We start from the raw sequence: 23,116 nt of genomic DNA, 5'->3' as shown, positions 1-23,116 counted from the left end.
GCGTCCGCTTCCGGCACCAGCTTCCTGAACCTGCAAAACTGAAACCGTGATAGCGCATCAGCCACCTCGTTGCGAATCCCAGGCACATGCCGAGCCACCCCGCAAATGTTTAACTCCAAACAACGCAACACTAGATGCCTTAAATACCCCACAACCGGCGGGGATTTTGCCGACAGTGCGTTGATGGAATGCACCACCGCCATGTTGTCACAATGCATGCAAACCCTTCTTCCAGCAAAAACAGGGCCCCACAACTCCACCGCCACAATAATGGAAAACAATTCCAACAGCGCCAAATTCTTCACCAAACCTGCTTCCACCCACCGCCGCGGCCACTTTCCCACGCACCAGCGCGTTTGAAAAATTGCTCCAAAACCTGTCGCCCCAGCCGCATCCGTGTACAATTCCAGCTGGCTATTGGACACCGCCTCGCTCATCCAAAGGGTCCGACCGTTGTACCGGTCCAAGAACTCCTCCCACACCAACAAATCCCCTTTCATCATTTTTGTCACTCTGACAAAGTGATTTGGAGCTTTTACCCCTGCGGTTGCGCTCGCCAGTCTCCTATTAAATATCCGCCCCATCGGCATAATGCGACAAGCGAAATTCAACTTTCCGAGCACTGACTGCAACTCGCGCAACCGCACCTTCTTGGCCTGAGACAAAAACCGCACCGACGCCTTCAAATCCAACAGCTTTCCCTCCGGCAACCGGCATTCCATTGCCAGTGTATCAATTTCGATACCTAAGAAACATAATACCGTCACCGGCCCTTCTGTTTTGTCTTTTGCCAACGGAATACCCAGGCTCCGCGCGATCCGCTCTAACGTAAACAACAACAAGGAGCAAACCGAAGAGCCCGCCGGACCCACGCAAAAGAAGTCATCCAAATAGTGAATCACCGAATGGACTCCTGCCACCTCCTTGACTACCCATTCCACAAACGTACTGAATGCCTCAAAATAAGCACACGAAATGGAACAGCCCATCGGCAGGCAACGATCCACATAGTATTCACCATCCCACATACACCCTAAGAGATGAAAGCTCTCTGGATGCACCGGGAGTAAACGAAAAGCTGCTTCCACATCCGCCTTTGCCATCAGGGCCCCCCGCCCCGCTACCCTTACCAGCTCCAAGGCCCTATCGAACGATACATAACATACCGCCGACAATTCCGGTGATATCCCATCATTCACCGACAATCCCGCCGGATAAGATAAATGATGAATGAGCCGAAATTTGTTCGGCTCCTTCTTAGGTACCACCCCAAGGGGGGAAATCCGTAAATTAGAGAATGGCGGGTCCTGGAATGGGCCCGCCATCCTCCCCAACTCCACCTCCTTCTGCAGCTTTTCCTTCACCACCGCCGGATGTTCTTTTGCGGACCGCAAGTTTCCCGGGCGAAACACCGGCGCCTCAGATTCAAACGGAATCCGAAAGCCCTCTGTAAAACCACGTTCCAACAACTCCGCCGCCCGCACATCCGGGTATCTACTTAAATAGAGAAGCATCGCCTCTACCCTCACTGGCGTCCTCCCTTTTTCCAGACCCCTCCCCCGCCTTTCCTTTGCCTTTCTTGAAGCACCTGGCCAGAGGGTGGGACCCTCCACATCCGGAACACTCGTGTCTGAACCGACAAGAAGCCCCGAACTTACACTGTCCCTCGTTATACTGCCAACAAGCTCCCTTTTTCTGTCCAGCCGAGGACCCGCCACTCGCACCCGGGCTCCCGGCACCCCCTCGAAAGGGCTGAGCCGGCGCCGTCATTAACCGCATCCACAAAGAAATATCCTTGTGGCCCCACTGGACTCCCGGCCGCAGAGCCTTCCGCTGCCGGAACTGCTCATCATATCTCAACCACCCCAAACCGCCGTATACTCTATACGCTTCCCCTATCGCGTCCATATATCCAAATAGGGCGGAACAATGCTCCGGCTCCTTTTCCCCGATCACACTGGCTAAGATAGCAAAGGCCTGCAACCAATTGGTAAACGTCCTCGGGATCAACCTATACCGCCGTTTTTCCTCATCCTCCTTCTCCTTTTTTGTATCACTAGGTTTCACCTTATCCAAATTAAACTTTTCCAAGGGAAGCAGGGAAAAAATTTCCACATACTCCCCCTTCCAAATCTTTTCCCTCACCTCCTTTTTCAAATGAACCCCTAACTGCCCTTCAAAGCACACATAAATTTCACTCCGTGCCCTATCATCCAAATGCACAACCTCATCCTCCTTTTCTTTTTCCTTTTCCGCCTCCTTACTCGCACCCACGGAAGCCGCCCCACCAGCCTCCTGTCCCGTACCTGCCGCCGAGGTCGTGTCCCCCGCAGCAACATCGCGCACCGGCGCTTCTGTCCGCACCACCTCCGTGGGGCCCACCCACGCCCCCACCGGAGCCCCAGGCCCAGTCCGACTACCCCGTTCCGCAGACAACCCCTGCAACACCCCCAAAAGCTGCCCCCAAAACTCTGGACCCGGTAAACCAGACTGCCCGACCGCACTCGCCCCCAGCGCAACGCGTCCCGCGACGGAACCCCCGCCCTCGCCCGCGCTACCCACAGCATGTAACATTTCTGTTGTCTGCTCACCAGGCTGCCGTTGAGCCGACGCCAGAACAGCCGTGCCACGATCTTCCAGCTGCCGCTCCGTCCGACCTGCCGCTGCTCCTTCTTCCTCGCTGGAGTCTGATGCGCTGCCGAAATCCTCAGGGGGGACCAGCGAGGGGACAGCTCGCACCTGGCAGCCGTCGACCCCCACGGTCACCGCACCCCGCTCGTCCGGGCGACTCCTGCTTGACCTCTTCCTTTTCTCCCGCCGTGGCGCCCTGCCGCCGTCTCTTCCCGCTGTAATCGTGATATCCTGCTGCGCCGCCCCTTCTCCTGTCGTCCTCAGTGGGCTCCCTCCCTGCCGACTGCCGGAAGGCCGTGCCGAGCTTGCTCCTCGCCGGGACCCACCCCCAGCACGCTCCTCGCCGGGGGGGGACCGTGACTACCGATCTCCTCTGTGCCTGCGGGCCACCGTACCCCTCCTCCGATCTCCTGACCTCGCCGCTCACATCCGCTCCCGTCCCCCGTCCTGTTGCTCTCCCCTGCGGCCTGCAGGGAGTCTCCTCCGGCAATCCGGCATGCCGAGCGCCACCCCCAGCCAGCACATCACTGGGGGCTGCCGTCATCCATGCTCCGGTCTGGTGCTGCGCAGGCCGCGGACCGGAAGTGGGCCTCGCAGAGGCTCCGCCAACCCCCGACCCACGGGATCTCCGTCGCGGATTCCTCTCGGTGGCCGGCTGCTCCCCTAGGTTAGTTGGAGGGCTCCGCCGCTGCTCCGGAGGGTCCCCGCAGGGGCTCCTTGATCTGATTCTCCCCCTCCAGCTGGGGGAGTAGCGCTCCGGCGGTCGCGCCCGCCGAGCACGTAGCCACGGCCCGGGCGCTGGAACAGCAGGCGGCGCCGCTCCAGCCCCACAGACCGCTGCCAGCTGCTGCCTCAGGGCATCCACTCCCATGACCTCGGATGCCCTCCGCACCATCTCCAGGAGTTCAGCAAGGGCAGCCATGGCAGGAAGCAGCAGCAGCACTACGTCCTGGGACACAAAGATCAATCGACGAAAGGGGAGGTAAACAGCACACCCCCCTCTCTTATACCTCTCCCAACACCCCACCCCTTCCTTGCTCCCCCCCAATCCCCTTACAGCTCCCTACTACCAATCCTGTACACCCACACATCCCCCATCCCATGCAAACCTATTAACCCTTTCCTAACCTTGCACCCTCCCGATCGTCATGGGGTCCATTCACCCCTATGGGGCTCACTGCCCTTCTTTTAATATATGGTCCCCAGATAGGGGACGTATCAGATATTAAACTGATAAGAACAGATACTACACTTGATCTTAGCCAAAAGGCCGAGAAGCGATAACCAGAATTGGTTTGGGCCTCGAGTGGCACCCTGGCCTATGCCGGACACATCTTAGGGAGAGAGAGCGAGAGGGAGACAAACCCACGCCTACACAAGACATTTTGTCACCCAAGCCAACCCTTGAAAAGGCTGCTTTGCAGAGCAAAAACAAGAAGAATGGTGCGTTTTGCAGCCGCCGCCCACTGCAATGAATCTGAATAACTCCTCCTTTTGGGCGCAAGCAACTCCCCTCCCCCTTGCAGTCTTTTCAATTCATGATACAAAAAGACGGACAGGACAGGTTGCCTGACTTTCCGTCACTGCCACCCTTTGCCATCCTTACCCGTAGAAAGCCCTTTCATCATCCCCAAACCCTAATCTTTTCCCTTCCCTTCCCAGCCCCAAACCCTGCCCTCTGTACCCATCTCACCACCCGCATCCCTTCTCCTATCATCCCCCTACCACCCGAGAAAAAAAAAAGCTTGCCCCCTCCTTCCACTAGCCCACCTCCCACCCAAAGAGAAACTTCTGCTGCGCAGCTAGCTTTCTAGGCAGCAGCGCTATTGTGATGTCAGCGGGGGGCATTGTGACAAGCCGCCAGTGTTCCGTCTCTTCATGTTGTGCACTGTTCAAACGGAAAATACATCAACAGGCAGACTACAGAAAAGCTTACTAACAAAGGTTAGAGGGGGGCTTTCTCAGAGGGCTTTTTACAGTTTGTCTATTCCCAATTAGCCGTTTAAGTGTACTTAATGAAAGTAGTAATTCTTTCATAGGCCGCCCATTCTTAGTATTTGACGTTCCTTATATTGCGGTATCAGGCTGCGCAGCAGGTTGCAAAACATTCATCACCCATGACTGTCCCCAATTGGGTTCAGAAGCTAAATGTCTATCATGACCTCTCTTTTAGAATGTCCAAGAGCAAGCAAACTCTTCCTCCAGGTGAGGGAGCCAACAGCCCACTCAAGACATCATCATTGCTCAAAGAAAACCCCAAAAACCAATGCATGATAGGAATAAACAGGTAACTTTCTTTGGAGTGCAAGCGGAGAGATCGCACCAGATGCCAATTCTAGATCTTATCACACCTGTGGTCACTGCAGCAGCAGGTGAATCCACTTTGTCCAAAAGGGATCTATTCCATTCAATTGCAAATGATCTAGATAAGACAGAGAACAAGATACTGCAGCACGGGACATAGTCGAGTTGGTCAGGTTGAGTGGTGATGAGTTTGCTATTTGGATGAATAAAGAAAGTAAAAAGTGTGAAAGATAAAAAACAAAAGGAGGAAGTATTGAGGTGCATATGAAGACGTATGCTTTCTTCCAATTCATTAAATCGGCTAATATGAATCAGGTGAATTGAGTTCTGCTTTTGGAAACTGGGTTAAAAAGGGGTGCACCGGTCCTGGAGGTACTGCAATACCAGGTCAATGCGTGGAGTGGACAGAACAAGCTCTTTTTCCATCTCCCTGTTCTAAAAATCCATTTAATATATGGTCCCCAGATAAGGGACGTATCAGATATTAAACTGATAAGAACAGATACTACACTTGATCTTAGCCAAAAGGCCGAGAAGCGATAACCAGAATTGGTTTGGGCCTCGAGTGGCACCCTGGCCTATGCCGGACACATCTTAGGGAGAGAGAGCGAGAGGGAGACAAACCCACGCCTACACAAGCCTTTTTGTCACCCAAGCCAACCCTTGAAAAGGCTGCTTTGCAGAGCAAAAACAAGAAGAATGGTGCGTTTTGCAGCCGCCGCCCACTGCAATGAATCTGAATAACTCCTCCTTTTGGGCGCAAGCAACTCCCCTCCCCCTTGCAGTCTTTTCAATTCATGATACAAAAAGACGGACAGGACAGGTTGCCTGACTTTCCGTCACTGCCACCCTTTGCCATCCTTACCCGTAGAAAGCCCTTTCATCATCCCCAAACCCTAATCTTTTCCCTTCCCTTCCCAGCCCCAAACCCTGCCCTCTGTACCCATCTCACCACCCGCATCCCTTCTCCTATCATCCCCCTACCACCCGAGAAAAAAAAAAAAAAAAAAGCTTGCCCCCTCCTTCCACTAGCCCACCTCCCACCCAAAGAGAAACTTCTCCTGCGCAGCTAGCTTTCTAGGCAGCAGCGCTATTGTGATGTCAGCGGGGGGCATTGTGACAAGCCGCCAGTGTTCCGTCTCTTCATGTTGTGCACTGTTCAAACGGAAAATACATCAACAGGCAGACTACAGAAAAGCTTACTAACAAAGGTTAGAGGGGGGCTTTCTCAGAGGGCTTTTTACAGTTTGTCTATTCCCAATTAGCCGTTTAAGTGTACTTAATGAAAGTAGTAATTCTTTCATAGGCCGCCCATTCTTAGTATTTGACGTTCCTTATATTGCGGTATCAGGCTGCGCAGCAGGTTGCAAAACATTCATCACCCATGACTGTCCCCAATTGGGTTCAGAAGCTAAATGTCTATCATGACCTCTCTTTTAGAATGTCCAAGAGCAAGCAAACTCTTCCTCCAGGTGAGGGAGCCAACAGCCCACTCAAGACATCATCATTGCTCAAAGAAAACCCCAAAAACCAATGCATGATAGGAATAAACAGGTAACTTTCTTTGGAGTGGAAGCGGAGAGATCGCACCAGATGCCAATTCTAGATCTTATCACACCTGTGGTCACTGCAGCAGCAGGTGAATCCACTTTGTCCAAAAGGGATCTATTCCATTCAATTGCAAATGATCTAGATAAGACAGAGAACAAGATACTGCAGCACGGGACATAGTCGAGTTGGTCAGGTTGAGTGGTGATGAGTTTGCTATTTGGATGAATAAAGAAAGTAAAAAGTGTGAAAGATAAAAAACAAAAGGAGGAAGTATTGAGGTGCATATGAAGACGTATGCTTTCTTCCAATTCATTAAATCGGGCTAATATGAATCAGGTGAATTGAGTTCTGCTTTTGGAAACTGGGTTAAGAAGGGGTGCACCGGTCCTGGAGGTACTGCAATACCAGGTCAATGCGTGGAGTGGACAGAGCAAGCTCTTTTTCCATCTCCCTGTTCTAAAAATCCATTTAATATATGGTCCCCAGATAGGGGACGTATCAGATATTAAACTGATAAGAACAGATTTGATTTAATGAAGCTTTCCAAAGCACCGCAAAAAATGCATGACCGAAGTCACACCAAAAACAGTGCAAAGGCTAGGATTCGTGTGGACCCTTCCGTGAGGAGAGGGTCCCCAAAAATCAACCCCGTCCCTCCGAGCCAGAAGGCCACAGCAAGGGTCAGGGATCTTCGGTGCTCCCCCAAGCCGAAGCCTGGTTGAGCCTTGTCGTTGCTCCCAGCGTCCACCCAGGCATCTTACCCAAGTGGAGTAGAGAGCTACTAGTTGTTGGTTTCGCAGCCAAAACTGCCCGGACCGTCAACCGGTGTTAGTTTCTCAGCCCAAGGCTAACCGGACCTCCAACCGGGTGTTGGTTTCTCAGCCGAAGCTGACCCGGACCTCCAACCGGGTGTTGGTTTCTCAGCCGAAGCTGACCCGGACCTCCAACCGGGTGTTGGTTTCTCAGCCCAAAGCTGAACGGACCTCCGACCATGATTATAAAAATTTCCCTTCCTAGCCAGAAGGCCGGGATAGAGCAATATGCTCAGAAAGTATGAAAGGGCAAGGTACGGTGTGCTACAGAGCCCAAGGCTCGCAGGGGTCCCAAGCCAGCAAGCTCAAACTCACTCCAGGGTCGTCAGTCCTGGGGCACATTGCACCATAGCCCCCACACTTACTCAGTCTAATAGCCTCGATCCTGGTAGGGCCATGTTTTCCTCTAGATGAATATACTATACATCCAGAGTACTAGCAAGCGCAACCTTCCAGTGTGCATTGCATCTGCCGAGCCTCACAGATACTACACTTGATCTTAGCCAAAAGGCCGAGAAGCGATAACCAGAATTGGTTTGGGCCTCGAGTGGCACCCTGGCCTATGCCGGACACATCTTAGGGAGAGAGAGCGAGAGGGAGACAAACCCACGCCTACACAAGACATTTTGTCACCCAAGCCAACCCTTGAAAAGGCTGCTTTGCAGAGCAAAAACAAGAAGAATGGTGCGTTTTGCAGCCGCCGCCCACTGCAATGAATCTGAATAACTCCTCCTTTTGGGTGCAAGCAACTCCCCTCCCCCTTGCAGTCTTTTCAATTCATGATACAAAAAGACGGACAGGACAGGTTGCCTGACTTTCCGTCACTGCCACCCTTTGCCATCCTTACCCGTAGAAAGCCCTTTCATCATCCCCAAACCCTAATCTTTTCCCTTCCCTTCCCAGCCCCAAACCCTGCCCTCTGTACCCATCTCACCACCCGCATCCCTTCTCCTATCATCCCCCTACCACCCGAGAAAAAAAAAAAAAAAAAAGCTTGCCGCCTCCTTCCACTAGCCCACCTCCCACCCAAAGAGAAACTTCTGCTGCGCAGCTAGCTTTCTAGGCAGCAGCGCTATTGTGATGTCAGCGGGGGGCATTGTGACAAGCCGCCAGTGTTCCGTCTCTTCATGTTGTGCACTGTTCAAACGGAAAATACATCAACAGGCAGACTACAGAAAAGCTTACTAACAAAGGTTAGAGGGGGGCTTTCTCAGAGGGCTTTTTACAGTTTGTCTATTCCCAATTAGCCGTTTAAGTGTACTTAATGAAAGTAGTAATTCTTTCATAGGCCGCCCATTCTTAGTATTTGACGTTCCTTATATTGCGGTATCAGGCTGCGCAGCAGGTTGCAAAACATTCATCACCCATGACTGTCCCCAATTGGGTTCAGAAGCTAAATGTCTATCATGACCTCTCTTTTAGAATGTCCAAGAGCAAGCAAACTCTTCCTCCAGGTGAGGGAGCCAACAGCCCACTCAAGACATCATCTTTGCTCAAAGAAAACCCCAAAAACCAATGCATGATAGGAATAAACAGGTAACTTTCTTTGGAGTGGAAGCGGAGAGATCGCACCAGATGCCAATTCTAGATCTTATCACACCTGTGGTCACTGCAGCAGCAGGTGAATCCACTTTGTCCAAAAGGGATCTATTCCATTCAATTGCAAATGATCTAGATAAGACAGAGAACAAGATACTGCAGCACGGGACATAGTCGAGTTGGTCAGGTTGAGTGGTGATGAGTTTGCTATTTGGATGAATAAAGAAAGTAAAAAGTGTGAAAGATAAAAAACAAAAGGAGGAAGTATTGAGGTGCATATGAAGACGTATGCTTTCTTCCAATTCATTAAATCGGGCTAATATGAATCAGGTGAATTGAGTTCTGCTTTTGGAAACTGGGTTAAGAAGGGGTGCACCGGTCCTGGAGGTACTGCAATACCAGGTCAATGCGTGGAGTGGACAGAGCAAGCTCTTTTTCCATCTCCCTGTTCTAAAAATCCATTTAATATATGGTCCCCAGATAGGGGACGTATCAGATATTAAACTGATAAGAACAGATTTTTTTTTTTTTTTTTTTTTTTTTTTGAAGGATGAGTTTGAAAATAATAAAGTGACCGCCTCTCGTTGCCCAGGTAACCGTCCGTCACAAGAGGGCTATGACATCCTACGATGCACACTCCCCCAAGGCCAGCAGTTGTGCAATACCCTGGCACCTTTCAGCACCAACCAAGGTAGTACCCTCCCAAACTACACTTGATCTTAGCCAAAAGGCCGAGAAGCGATAACCAGAATTGGTTTGGGCCTCGAGTGGCACCCTGGCCTATGCCGGACACATCTTAGGGAGAGAGAGCGAGAGGGAGACAAACCCACGCCTACACAAGACATTTTGTCACCCAAGCCAACCCTTGAAAAGGCTGCTTTGCAGAGCAAAAACAAGAAGAATGGTGCGTTTTGCAGCCGCCGCCCACTGCAATGAATCTGAATAACTCCTCCTTTTGGGCGCAAGCAACTCCCCTCCCCCTTGCAGTCTTTTCAATTCATGATACAAAAAGACGGACAGGACAGGTTGCCTGACTTTCCGTCACTGCCACCCTTTGCCATCCTTACCCGTAGAAAGCCCTTTCATCATCCCCAAACCCTAATCTTTTCCCTTCCCTTCCCAGCCCCAAACCCTGCCCTCTGTACCCATCTCACCACCCGCATCCCTTCTCCTATCATCCCCCTACCACCCGAGAAAAAAAAAAAAAAAAAAAGCTTGCCCCCTCCTTCCACTAGCCCACCTCCCACCCAAAGAGAAACTTCTGCTGCGCAGCTAGCTTTCTAGGCAGCAGCGCTATTGTGATGTCAGCGGGGGGCATTGTGACAAGCCGCCAGTGTTCCGTCTCTTCATGTTGTGCACTGTTCAAACGGAAAATACATCAACAGGCAGACTACAGAAAAGCTTACTAACAAAGGTTAGAGGGGGGCTTTCTCAGAGGGCTTTTTACAGTTTGTCTATTCCCAATTAGCCGTTTAAGTGTACTTAATGAAAGTAGTAATTCTTTCATAGGCCGCCCATTCTTAGTATTTGACGTTCCTTATATTGCGGTATCAGGCTGCGCAGCAGGTTGCAAAACATTCATCACCCATGACTGTCCCCAATTGGGTTCAGAAGCTAAATGTCTATCATGACCTCTCTTTTAGAATGTCCAAGAGCAAGCAAACTCTTCCTCCAGGTGAGGGAGCCAACAGCCCACTCAAGACATCATCATTGCTCAAAGAAAACCCCAAAAACCAATGCATGATAGGAATAAACAGGTAACTTTCTTTGGAGTGGAAGCGGAGAGATCGCACCAGATGCCAATTCTAGATCTTATCACACCTGTGGTCACTGCAGCAGCAGGTGAATCCACTTTGTCCAAAAGGGATCTATTCCATTCAATTGCAAATGATCTAGATAAGACAGAGAACAAGATACTGCAGCACGGGACATAGTCGAGTTGGTCAGGTTGAGTGGTGATGAGTTTGCTATTTGGATGAATAAAGAAAGTAAAAAGTGTGAAAGATAAAAAACAAAAGGAGGAAGTATTGAGGTGCATATGAAGACGTATGCTTTCTTCCAATTCATTAAATCGGGCTAATATGAATCAGGTGAATTGAGTTCTGCTTTTGGAAACTGGGTTAAGAAGGGGTGCACCGGTCCTGGAGGTACTGCAATACCAGGTCAATGCGTGGAGTGGACAGAGCAAGCTCTTTTTCCATCTCCCTGTTCTAAAAATCCATTTAATATATGGTCCCCAGATAGGGGACGTATCAGATATTAAACTGATAAGAACAGATTTTTTTTTTTTTTTTTTTTTTTTTTAAAACCATTCAGGTTAGTTAAAAACAACAATATCAAGTTTACAACTTTGCTGTTTATCCAAACTCATCACAATGGTTATATTCTTTTTTTAATTTTACAAAAAGTATTGCAGTACATATCCAAAGAAAATATCACAAAAAAACAGAAAATACTGAAAAACAGAGAATTTACCTCTTATTGATACTTCACCAAATAATGCCACTTTAAAACCTTCCATATGCCTTCAGCGTCCAATCCACCACCACCTCTACTCTTATCCCATTGGTAAATAACATAAAGTCTGGAAAGAATTAATCTTACACAGTCGTTAATAGGAACCACCTTCCTTTTAAAAAGTCCCAAATTTCTGACATCCCATAAGCTTTCCATCACACAAGCCATGATAAGCCACAAAATCCTCTCTTTGACACTCCCACACGCACCAATGCCAAACATAGCCACCCTCCAATTAATATGGTTCACACCAGCCAGCCCCTTACACAGGCCTCCTACACATTTCCACACACTATAGGCGTAATCACAGTCCCACATGACATGTCTCACGGTCTCACGTGCACCACATCCCTCCCGTGGACACACATCCGTTCTAATCAGGTCCCTTCTCTTCTGCACTTCTCTCACAGGTAATATATCATGCAATGCCAACCACACAACATCCCTCTGCTTATTAGACATACCCGGTGTACTCAGTTTCTTCCATGCATCTGACACATCATTCCCTCTCAAATCATTAATATTACATTCTACCTCATTCGCTCTCATCCTTTTCATCACTCTCTTCGCTGCTCTGAACTCACTCATAGGTACAGCCAGCAAATCATTTTTTCTAATAAACCTCTCAATTATGTCGTACCAGACTGGACACTTGAACGACACAGGCACGCGCGCATCACTTTTTACCCAACACAAGCCATACAGCATCCAGCCCGCCATATACCTCACCATGTAGGCCCCTTTATTGTTCTTTCCCATTAGGATTACTACCGTCTTAATATAATGAAGACTAAGAAAGATTTCAATATTTGGAAAGTTTAAACCCCCATAATGACAGGCCTTGTATAAATGCTCTCTTTTTAATTTTTCCATTTTGCTCCCCCAAAAAAAGGTAAAAATCAGTTTCTCTACTCTTTTTATCTTTTTATATGGGGACGGGAAGACCCCAGAGATATAAAGGAGAATCGGCAGCACCACGGCCTTAATAATCAAAACTTTACCATTCAATGTCAGATCACGCATTCTCCAGAAATTCAGTTTCCTCTCAATCCGCAATCCACATTCTTCCCAACTCTCCGTACCTCTCAGATCATCATTAAACAACACACCCAGCACTTTGATTGGACCATCCATACTTGTCACTCCGTCCATCTTAACACTACTATCACCAAAACACTTAAAACAACATTTATTCCAGTTGACTTTAAAAGCAGACGCGCCACAGAAGAAATCCAACAACAGCTTTACTCTAGTCATAGACGCAATACTCTCACTCACTATCACTACATCATCCATATAGCCAAGTGTGAAGCCCCACAGGTGGTGTGTCGGTGCATTACCTTCAGGGACTCCACTCGGCTGTATCTTGTTACAGGTAGGAAATCTTCTATTTGTCGTGACGCCACTCTCAGATTTGCGGTCAGTGGGGACCGCCACTGCAGGTTAAGGGCTGCCTGGGGCTGATGGTGGGTGCAGTCGGATGTAGTAGCCTCCTGAGAGTGAGGCAAGCCCCAGGGCCCTGTGTAGATGTGTAGAACTACAAGGCGCAGAATGACTCCACACAAGCAGGATGTCTTTCAGGGTTTTTACTCACAGTTGATGGCAAGGTGAGTGACCCGGGCATAGCTGGGATGGACCAAGTGGGAACCAGGTGTCCTTCAGGCTGACTTCTGATGGTGACTACCAACTCGCCTTCCTTAGCCCTTTTAGGTTTGGGGTGACCCCGACTTTTAGTCCCTATGGGGATCACCCAGGGAAGATGCTGCAGCCTCTCTCCCCTTCGGTTGCCGTGTGCTTGTCGCCTGGACCAGGCCACTCCAGCTACTTGCCTCCTGCGACCTATGGGCCCTAACTGTGGCTACGTGGCTGCGGCTTTTGGTTGTGGTGGTGTGGGCTTTGAGGGCCCCACACCGGCAGGTTTGGCAGGGAAAGGTGAATCTATCCTCGCTCCGGGATCTGCCGCCCGTTTGGGCCTGGTACTCTCTAGCAGTCTCCTTACTTCCCACTCCGTGCCCTCTCTTTAGCTGAAGATGGATTTCGGGTAGCACTCCTAGTTGACCGTTCTCCCCCGTTGGTAGCCACTGCGCGGACGCTGTCAGACTACAGCAGCCCACGGGATCTGCTCCTCACTTGAGCTCCCTGGACTCTGCACTGAACCGGCTCACATCTGGGACCTTCACTGCTGCTCCTGTCTGAGCTCCACTTTCCTGCTCCTCACTCCTCCACACTCTGCTTCAGACTCTAGACTGTTTACTCCTCCTTCTCTTTTCCCTTTTGTGCCTGCCTACGCCACCTAGCAACCAGATTCTCTTACCACACCCCTTGATTGGAGATGGAGGCTCTACCCCCTCCACTATTCCAGTGGAGGTGAAGGCTTGCCCCCTCCTGGGTTCCCCAGGGGTCCTCTCAAAGGTACATGTGTGAGACCTGATCACTATGCGCCTGTGTAGTCACACCTCGGTCAGCCTTCTGGATTACCTGTATTGTACTGTCCCCAGCATGGGTGCAGTACTCAGTGGTGCCTGACCAGGTCAGGGGCGCCACATTCCCCCTTAGTTATCACCAGCACGTCCTCGGGCTGCAAGACAACGTTTTAAAATACGTAAAACAGTAAAAGCATGGTAAAACATTTTAAGACCACCAGTTATCATACATCACCACCCTCCACCCACAAGTCCGTTAACCCACCCAAAACCCTCTCAGGAGGCAGGTCACCGGTTTCTTTTGGTAACCAGGTCTGGGCCATCCACTTCCCCAGACCTTTCCTCCAATCTTCCTCTCCCGTTGGCCGCGCCTTCAGCCACTTCTGGCAGGATGTAGAGGCGGCTTTCAGGGTCTGGTGGTTTCAGGGTCTACCTGGCCTGGTGGATCCGCGCCTTCAGCCTCTTCTGGCAGGATGTAGAGGCGGCCTCCACAGTTGGTGCTGACCAGGTACCCTCTTTGTGGTGGAGAGCCAGGCCCCATAAACAGGCATGCTCTCTGGTCGCAGGCGAGCCAAGGCCCTATATACGGACGGACTCCTCCTGGTTGCAGACGAGCCAAGCCCCTAAACAGGCTGGCTCTGGTGGTGGTGCCACTAGTGTAACTATTTACACTGCGAGAGTTTGTGGCTATAGCAAGTTCATAGCCTTAACGTTTATTTCTCACAATAGTTTTTGTGGGCACATGCTTAAACGTGAACGTTGCAAAACTTCAAACTTTTTAACTGGTCAAACAGTAACTTGGTGTACTTCTTTCTTTTGCTTTTTCTCTACTCCTCTTTACCAGGGCTTTGGCCTGTAGGGCTGCGGCACCTGTTGGTTTCTTGACCTTTTTCCTCATCTGTAGTGGTCTCATCTGTAGGGTCTTTCTCTGTTCTTTCTTTATCTCTATCTTTCCTTTCTTCTTCTGTGTCTCTGTCTTCATCCTCTGTTGTAACTGCAGGGCTTCTGCAAGGACTGCTAGGGCATGGTGCAACATCTAGGGCATACCAGCCTCTTTCTCCCTGATGCATAGTGAACTCCACCGAGTCTCCTATCTTCAAATTTCTTCCAGGGTGTCCTCTGGGCAGGTGGGCTCTCACATCCCTTCTATTAACGAAAATCCCTCCCTTCACGCCAGGTGATACTATGAATCCGTATCCTGATTTGAGGCTAAAATCTTCGACAATTCCTCGACGCAGGGGTCCTCTGACCTGTGCTTTGGCTCTTCTCAGGAACCGTTTTTCTTGTAGGTCTCTGGCCGTGACTTCGTCTTGCTGTTCAGGAGACTGTGGTGTTGGAGGATACTTTGTACTACCGCCTCGGCGCCGTGTCTTGCGGGCTGAATTCTGCGCAGTACAACTTACAAGCTCCCAGGTGGGGCGGTAAGGCAGGTCTTCCTCAGCAGGAGGTGTCAAGTCTTCCTCATCCCAGCGGGAATACGGCAGCATCTCCGGCTCTGGGACTAGCACTGCTGCGGGCTGCGGGGGTAACTCCTCAACTTCTTGCCCTCCTCTCCCCCTTAGTTCTTCGCTGCACTCTGGTCGTGGCAGCGCTGGGGATGAGTGTTCCTCAGCTGGCCCAGGCGGTGGACTCTTCGGCGTAGTTGCTGCAGGGGTTGCCTTAGGGGTGTGCGGAGGGAGCATGTACTGGTCCACCATCTCCTGTGGGAACTTGGCCTCCAGGTCAGCCTTCAGCTGCCAGTATGCGGAGTCTTCACCTATCAGGGATTTCCTAGTAGGGACTTCCTTAGGCTGGGGAGCGGTATCTGCTCTGGCCTTGCAGGCCGGGGAAAATGGTGAGGTAGTCTTTTCTTGGCGGGCCGGGCAGGGCATCGCTGCGGCGGCCTGGTCTTGGCGGGCCGCGCCTGGCATGGCGGCGGCCTGGTCTTGGCGGGCCGCGCCTGGCATGGCGGCGGCCTGGATCAGCGTCGCTGTTGCAGAGGGCTCTGTGCAGGCTGAGCTGGGCGTCGCTGCAGTGATCGGGGCTTGACGGGCCGCACCTGGCGTGGCTGCGGCCTGGTTCAGCATCTCACTTGCGGCGCGGACGAGCGTCACTGCTGCGGTGGGGTCTTGGCGGACTGGGCTCAGCAGGGTGGCAGCCTGGGTCAGCGTCACACCTGCGGCACGGATGAGTATCGCCGTGGCAGTCGGACCTTTGCGGGCCAGGCGGGGTATCGCTGCGGCGGCCTGGATTTGGCGGGCCGCACCTAGCGTGGCTGCGGCCTCGCTCAGCGTCGCCGCGCCGGGCGCCTCCTCTGGGACCGCGGGCGTAGCTGCAGGGGTCGGGGCACTTGCACTGGCCGGAGCAACTCCGGACTCACCCATCGGGGGCACCATCGGGGTCTGAGTCGTCGCCGCTCGGTCTGGCATGCGTCGCGCGGCTCCCTCCTCATAGGTCCGAACCGCCGCCGCCATCTCCAGAAGCTCCGTGCGTTCTTCTCTGAGCTGTCGCATAATCCTGGCCTCCAGCTGGTCGCAGAAAATAGCAAGCTCCCGGCACCACCAGGCAGCAGTGCCTGGTTCTGGGTATCCGCGTCTGGACTCCATTTTCTCTAGCAAGCTGCTGGCTTCTCTTCTGCTCCGCCGTCTCTCGACGCTTCCGCTCCCTTCACAAGCGAGGTCAGAACTCTGCAGGGGATCTCTGGGTAGCCACACCTCTTCGTGGGCGGTAACTTCTCCCAGCGCGGGCTGCTGTTGTTTTTCAGCGCGCTTTTCATGGTGGCAATATGGCGGCGCTTCCAATTTTTCAAGCGGACCGCCCAGGCACATGGTCACCTGTCTGAACAGGTCTAGTCCTTATCCTGTTCGTGACGCCAGATGTGAAGCCCCACAGGTGGTGTGTCGGTGCATTACCTTCAGGGACTCCACTCGGCTGTATCTTGTTACAGGTAGGAAATCTTCTATTTGTCGTGACGCCACTCTCAGATTTGCGGTCAGTGGGGACCGCCACTGCAGGTTAAGGGCTGCCTGGGGCTAATGGTGGGTGCAGTCGGATGCAGTAGCCTCCTGAGAGTGAGGCAAGCCCCAGGGCCCTGTGTAGATGTGTAGAACTACAAGGCGCAGAATGACTCCACACAAGCAGGATGTCTTTCAGGGTTTTTACTCACAGTTGATGGCAAGGTGAGTGACCCGGGCATAGCTGGGATGGACCAAGTGGGAACCAGGTGTCCTTCAGGCTGACTTCTGATGGTGACTACCAACTCGCCTTCCTTAGCCCTTTTAGGTTTGGGGTGACCCCGACTTTTAGTCCCTATGGGGATCACCCAGGGAAGATGCTGCAGCCTCTCTCCCCTTCGGTTGCCGTGTGCTTGTCGCCTGGACCAGGCCACTCCAGCTACTTGCCTCCTGCGACCTATGGGCCCTAACTGTGGCTACGTGGCTGCGGCTTTTGGTTGTGGTGGTGTGGGCTTTGAGGGCCCCACACCGGCAGGTTTGGCAGGGAAAGGTGAATCTATCCTCGCTCCGGGATCTGCCGCCCGTTTGGGCCTGGTACTCTCTAGCAGTCTCCTTACTTCCCACTCCGTGCCCTCTCTTTAGCTGAAGATGGATTTCGGGTAGCACTCCTAGTTGACCGTTCTCCCCCGTTGGTAGCCACTGCGCGGACGCTGTCAGACTACAGCAGCCCACGGGATCTGCTCCTCACTTGAGCTCCCTGGACTCTGCACTGAACCGGCTCACATCTGGGACCTTCACTGCTGCTCCTGTCTGAGCTCCACTTTCCTGCTCCTCACTCCTCCACAATCTGCTTCAGACTCTAGACTGTTTACACCTCCTTCTCTTTTCCCTTTTGTGCCTGCCTACGCCACCTAGCAACCAGATTCTCTTACCACACCCCTTGATTGGAGATGGAGGCTCTACCCCCTCCACTATTCCAGTGGAGGTGAAGGCTTGCCCCCTCCTGGGTTCCCCAGGGGTCCTCTCAAAGGTACATGTGTGAGACCTGATCACTATGCGCCTGTGTAGTCACACCTCGGTCAGCCTTCTGGATTACCTGTATTGTACTGTCCCCAGCATGGGTGCAGTACTCAGTGGTGCCTGACCAGGTCAGGGGCGCCACACAAGCACCTTCACATTCTTACCGCCACTACCAGGTATTAACATCCCTCTTATCAGTTTCTCACGCCTGATCATACATAACAATGGCTCAATCACACTGACAAATAAAACAGGGGACATTGGACACCCCTGACGGACACCTGACTTGATCTGTACTTTCCCACTCAAACATCCATTCACTAAGAATTCACTTGTCACACCACCATACAGACATCTCACACCATCCAAGAACTTCTTAGGAAAACCCATACTATTCAAGACCTCAAACATAAAAACATGCGACACCCTATCAAACGCTTTCTCAAAATCAAGAGCCAACAACATGCACTTCTGCTTTCTAGTCTTACAGTCACCAATAACATCCCTCAACAACAACAAGTTATCACTGATGCTCCTTCCAGGCACAGCACACACTTGATCATCCTTTACAACCTTCCCAAGCACTTCACGCATACGATTAGCTAATAGTTTACTGAAAACCTTATAATCAGAATTCAGAAGCGTAATAGGCCTCCAATTCCCCAAGTTACTCTTTTCCCCCTTCTTATGGATAAGTACCACTACCCCTTCTTTCATAGAGTCACACAGCATACCAGTTTCCCACATATACTTACATATCTCCGTCAGATCCGTGCCCATACACTCCCATGCTTTCACATATAGTTCAATTGGCAAGCCATCCTTTCCAGGAGTTTTATTCTTTTGTGCACTAAACACAACCTTTCTCACTTCATCCAGAACCACCTCATCACACAAATCCTCACACTCATCTTTGCCTAGTCTACACTCCATGCTAGCCAACACTTCAGTCATTAGACCAGAATCAATCCACTTCTCTCCATACAGTCTGCTGTAAAAGGCTTTCACCTCGTCAATCACACTTTCACCAGTCACAGGAACATCATTCGCATCCACAATCACATCCATATCTACTTTCTTCCCATTCATTTTTTTAAAGAAATATCTGGTACATTTCTCATTCTTATCCAAATGTTCAACTTTCGTCCTATAGATAATTTCCTTACCCTTTTTCTCAATCAGACATTTCAACTCATTTTTTGCCTCCACCAACGAATCACTTACATCAATCCCAGACCTACTACACTTTTGTAACCAATCAATCCGAGTATTCACATCTTTAAATTTATTACGATACATGGTAGCTTTTTTGTAGCCCCATTTCCTGAAAAAAGTTTTAATCTCCCCTTTAACCCAATCCCACCACTCTAACACACTTGCAAACCTGTTTTTGTAGTACCCCCATCTTCGGTACTCTTCTTTAAACTCTTTCATCACTTTTGCATCCTCTAGCAATCTCACATTTAACTTCCATACAGCACCCCTCTTTACAGGTCCACCATCCCCTCTGAACACACCCTTCAAACATTCGTGGTCCGAAAAAGGAACCGCACACTGTTCAAACCTTACACACTCAATATTTTTAGAAAAAAACATACGGTCAATCCGTGATTCTATACCTCCTCTGTCCGCCTTGTACGTAGGTGGTGGTGGATTGCCCAGCTTTACAACAGCGGCATCTGAGAAAGAAAAATCAGAAATGATATGTAACAGCTTTTTCCCGGTTACATCCATATTACCTTCCGTCGTACAATTAAAATCCCCAACAAAAATAGTAGGCATTTTTCCTGGCAAAAATAAACCAACTTTCTCTAACAGAGCTAAACGATCTTCTTGTCTCGTAGGACAATATACATTAACAATCCTAACCCGCCACCCTCTATAGTTAATAATTGCAATGATACATCTCCCCACCTCCACTACTGTATAACTATCAAAAGAAAAGTCCTTGTTACCCAACAGAATCCCCACACCATCATTTTTATTTACAGACGAACCAGACCAAATGTGTTGTCCATGAGGCCAATCTTGATCCGTAGGAGCATCAAACAGTCCGCACTCCTGCAAACAAAAGATATCTGCACCTATTTTAGAAACATATTTGAGGATAGTAGCTCTTCTTCCCCTGGATTTAATTTGTCTCACATTCAAGGATAGGACATTACATGTAGTTTTGGGAGCCATGTTCTTACTAGTTTAACCAGGTAACCGTAAGCTGGCCATCTTCGCCTCAACCTTCTCCTTCTGGAGGCTGGCAGGGAGACACAAAGCAGTGAGTGTCTGCAACCTCCCCAAAAAAATCATCAACTCCAGGTGAAAAGCTAATGTCAGGGTAGACCCGATCACTCAAAGGGCTTGCACTTGCAGTACTGACAGTGCTCCACCCCTTGTCTGCAAGCTTTAATTTCTTAGCAGCCATAAACTCCCCCTCCTCCGATGACCTGACTGCAGCTGAAGCAGAAAAATCCCCCTGCCCAGCTGGACTACCATCTTTGCTCACCAGAGACTTTGTTGTACCCCATGACAGCGCAGGGGACTTGCTCAAATCCTCCTCGATTTCCCCCTCGCCACAGGCAGCAGAGTGACAAGGGAGATCAGCTTCCAGCTCGGAGACCTCCATTCCTTGATCAGGTGGACATGGAGAGACTGCAGGAGCTTTATCCAAATCCTGAGCAGTAGTAACAGGGAGAAGAACAGGGTCATTAGCAGAAACAGCAACAGGGTGACTAGCAGCTGGTGCAGCCTTAACAGGAGCTAGAGGGGCCGCTGCGACCACCTGAGCGTATAGCCTGGTCTTAGTGCGGTTCCTGCAGTCCCGATAGGCATGCCCGACTTCTCCACAAGCATTGCAAACAATGGGGTTGCTGCAATCCCTAGCCATGTGCCCCACCTGGTTACATTTCCTACAGGTTGCTTCATAAGGACACTTATCCTGAGTGTGACCAAAAACATTACATTTCTGGCAAAAATAAGGGGCATCTGGATAGAACAGGTAACCAGAATCTTTCCCAATATGAAAAGTAGAGGGAGGGTGGCGGAAACCCCCAGGGCCCTGAGGGTCCACCCCAAAACGCACAAAATATTTATGCTTGCCTGTCCAGAGTCCCTCCTTGTTGGTAATTTTGTGTGAGTACTGAACATAGCTGCAATGCTTCATCAGGAAGTCTGTGATTTCTGCCACATTAACAAAAGGGTTGTGCATAAACACCACTAAAGGAACATCGCCCTTAGAATAAAGCAGGGTAAAGTCAAGTCCACTCAGCAAAGAGTTAGTAGTATTCATTAACAAGGACCGATAAAGATTCTGGCAAGCGCCAATATGGGAAAGGACAAGCACATACCGTCCACTTCGTCTGAACTCCTGAAGACAAACAATCTCATTCTTCTTCACATCCAGGATGTCATATAGAACTTTGTTCACCAAGTATTCCAGATGGAAATGCTGCAACTTTTCCTCTGCGACATCAATACGGAAACCAAAACGGACCCGGGTATCCCCGCTCCCAGCAAAACGGACGGTGGCGCCCATCTTCAAAACACCTCCTGGATCACCAAGGGTTAACAGCCTCGCTCACTACCCCCAATAGCAGCATGTAGCCATTTAAGCTACAAGGCCAAGGGTAGCAATTGAGGACCTCCTGCTAAGACACACGATCCTAGCCAAAAGGCGTCGCCTTCTCGTTTCCTGCTCACTACCCCCAATAGCAGCATGTAGCCATTTAAGCTACAAGGCCAAGGGTAGCAATTGGGAACCTTCTGGCAAGACACTTGATCTTAGCCAAAAGGCCGAGAAGCGATAACCAGAATTGGTTTGGGCCTCGAGTGGCACCCTGGCCTATGCCGGACACATCTTAGGGAGAGAGAGCGAGAGGGAGACAAACCCACGCCTACACAAGAAATTTTGTCACCCAAGCCAACCCTTGAAAAGGCTGCTTTGCAGAGCAAAAACAAGAAGAATGGTGCGTTTTGCAGCCGCCGCCCACTGCAATGAATCTGAATAACTCCTCCTTTTGGGCGCAAACAACTCCCCTCCCCCTTGCAGTCTTTTCAATTCATGATACAAAAAGACGGACAGGACAGGTTGCCTGACTTTCCGTCACTGCCACCCTTTGCCATCCTTACCCGTAGAAAGCCCTTTCATCATCCCCAAACCCTAATCTTTTCCCTTCCCTTCCCAGCCCCAAACCCTGCCCTCTGTACCCATCTCACCACCCGCATCCCTTCTCCTATCATCCCCCTACCACCCGAGAAAAAAAAAAAAAAAAAAGCTTGCCCCCTCCTTCCACTAGCCCACCTCCCACCCAAAGAGAAACTTCTGCTGCGCAGCTAGCTTTCTAGGCAGCAGCGCTATTGTGATGTCAGCGGGGGGCATTGTGACAAGCCGCCAGTGTTCCGTCTCTTCATGTTGTGCACTGTTCAAACGGAAAATACATCAACAGGCAGACTACAGAAAAGCTTACTAACAAAGGTTAGAGGGGGGCTTTCTCAGAGGGCTTTTTACAGTTTGTCTATTCCCAATTAGCCGTTTAAGTGTACTTAATGAAAGTAGTAATTCTTTCATAGGCCGCCCATTCTTAGTATTTGACGTTCCTTATATTGCGGTATCAGGCTGCGCAGCAGGTTGCAAAACATTCATCACCCATGACTGTCCCCAATTGGGTTCAGAAGCTAAATGTCTATCATGACCTCTCTTTTAGAATGTCCAAGAGCAAGCAAACTCTTCCTCCAGGTGAGGGAGCCAACAGCCCACTCAAGACATCATCATTGCTCAAAGAAAACCCCAAAAACCAATGCATGATAGGAATAAACAGGTAACTTTCTTTGGAGTGGAAGCGGAGAGATCGCACCAGATGCCAATTCTAGATCTTATCACACCTGTGGTCACTGCAGCAGCAGGTGAATCCACTTTGTCCAAAAGGGATCTATTCCATTCAATTGCAAATGATCTAGATAAGACAGAGAACAAGATACTGCAGCACGGGACATAGTCGAGTTGGTCAGGTTGAGTGGTGATGAGTTTGCTATTTGGATGAATAAAGAAAGTAAAAAGTGTGAAAGATAAAAAACAAAAGGAGGAAGTATTGAGGTGCATATGAAGACGTATGCTTTCTTCCAATTCATTAAATCGGGCTAATATGAATCAGGTGAATTGAGTTCTGCTTTTAGAAACTGGGTTAAGAAGGGGTGCACCGGTCCTGGAGGTACTGCAATACCAGGTCAATGCGTGGAGTGGACAGAGCAAGCTCTTTTTCCATCTCCCTGTTCTAAAAATCCATTTAATATATGGTCCCCAGATAGGGGACGTATCAGATATTAAACTGATAAGAACAGATACTACACTTGATCTTAGCCAAAAGGCCGAGAAGCGATAACCAGAATTGGTTTG

General features: G+C 50.3%; 3 non-coding genes and 4 pseudogenes across 3 annotated transcripts; all 7 read right to left on the bottom strand.

Moving 5' to 3' along the window:
- Positions 1-3,779: 3,779 nt before the first annotated feature.
- Positions 3,780-3,913, bottom strand: LOC142253536 (U2 spliceosomal RNA; annotated as a pseudogene).
- Positions 3,914-5,285: 1,372 nt separating this feature from the next.
- Positions 5,286-5,476, bottom strand: LOC142252936 (U2 spliceosomal RNA). Its single transcript, XR_012726296.1, has one exon. It is a non-coding gene; the product is annotated as a U2 spliceosomal RNA (small nuclear RNA).
- A 1,381-nt stretch (positions 5,477-6,857) lies between these two features.
- On the bottom strand, positions 6,858-7,052 carry LOC142253267 (U2 spliceosomal RNA). Its single transcript, XR_012726577.1, has one exon. It is a non-coding gene; the product is annotated as a U2 spliceosomal RNA (small nuclear RNA).
- Positions 7,053-7,694: 642 nt separating this feature from the next.
- LOC142253648 (U2 spliceosomal RNA) lies at positions 7,695-7,821 on the bottom strand (annotated as a pseudogene).
- Positions 7,822-9,202: 1,381 nt separating this feature from the next.
- Positions 9,203-9,404, bottom strand: LOC142253489 (U2 spliceosomal RNA; annotated as a pseudogene).
- A 1,558-nt stretch (positions 9,405-10,962) lies between these two features.
- On the bottom strand, positions 10,963-11,172 carry LOC142253406 (U2 spliceosomal RNA; annotated as a pseudogene).
- Positions 11,173-22,909: 11,737 nt separating this feature from the next.
- On the bottom strand, positions 22,910-23,100 carry LOC142252538 (U2 spliceosomal RNA). The gene has a single exon (XR_012725911.1). It is a non-coding gene; the product is annotated as a U2 spliceosomal RNA (small nuclear RNA).
- Positions 23,101-23,116: the final 16 nt, after the last annotated feature.

This window comes from Anomaloglossus baeobatrachus, chromosome 9 (genome assembly GCF_048569485.1).
Source record: "Anomaloglossus baeobatrachus isolate aAnoBae1 chromosome 9, aAnoBae1.hap1, whole genome shotgun sequence".
NCBI classification, from domain to species: Eukaryota; Metazoa; Chordata; class Amphibia; order Anura; family Aromobatidae; genus Anomaloglossus; species Anomaloglossus baeobatrachus.
Note: the sequence above shows the minus strand (reverse complement) of the source record. Positions and strands in the feature narration are given on the sequence as shown.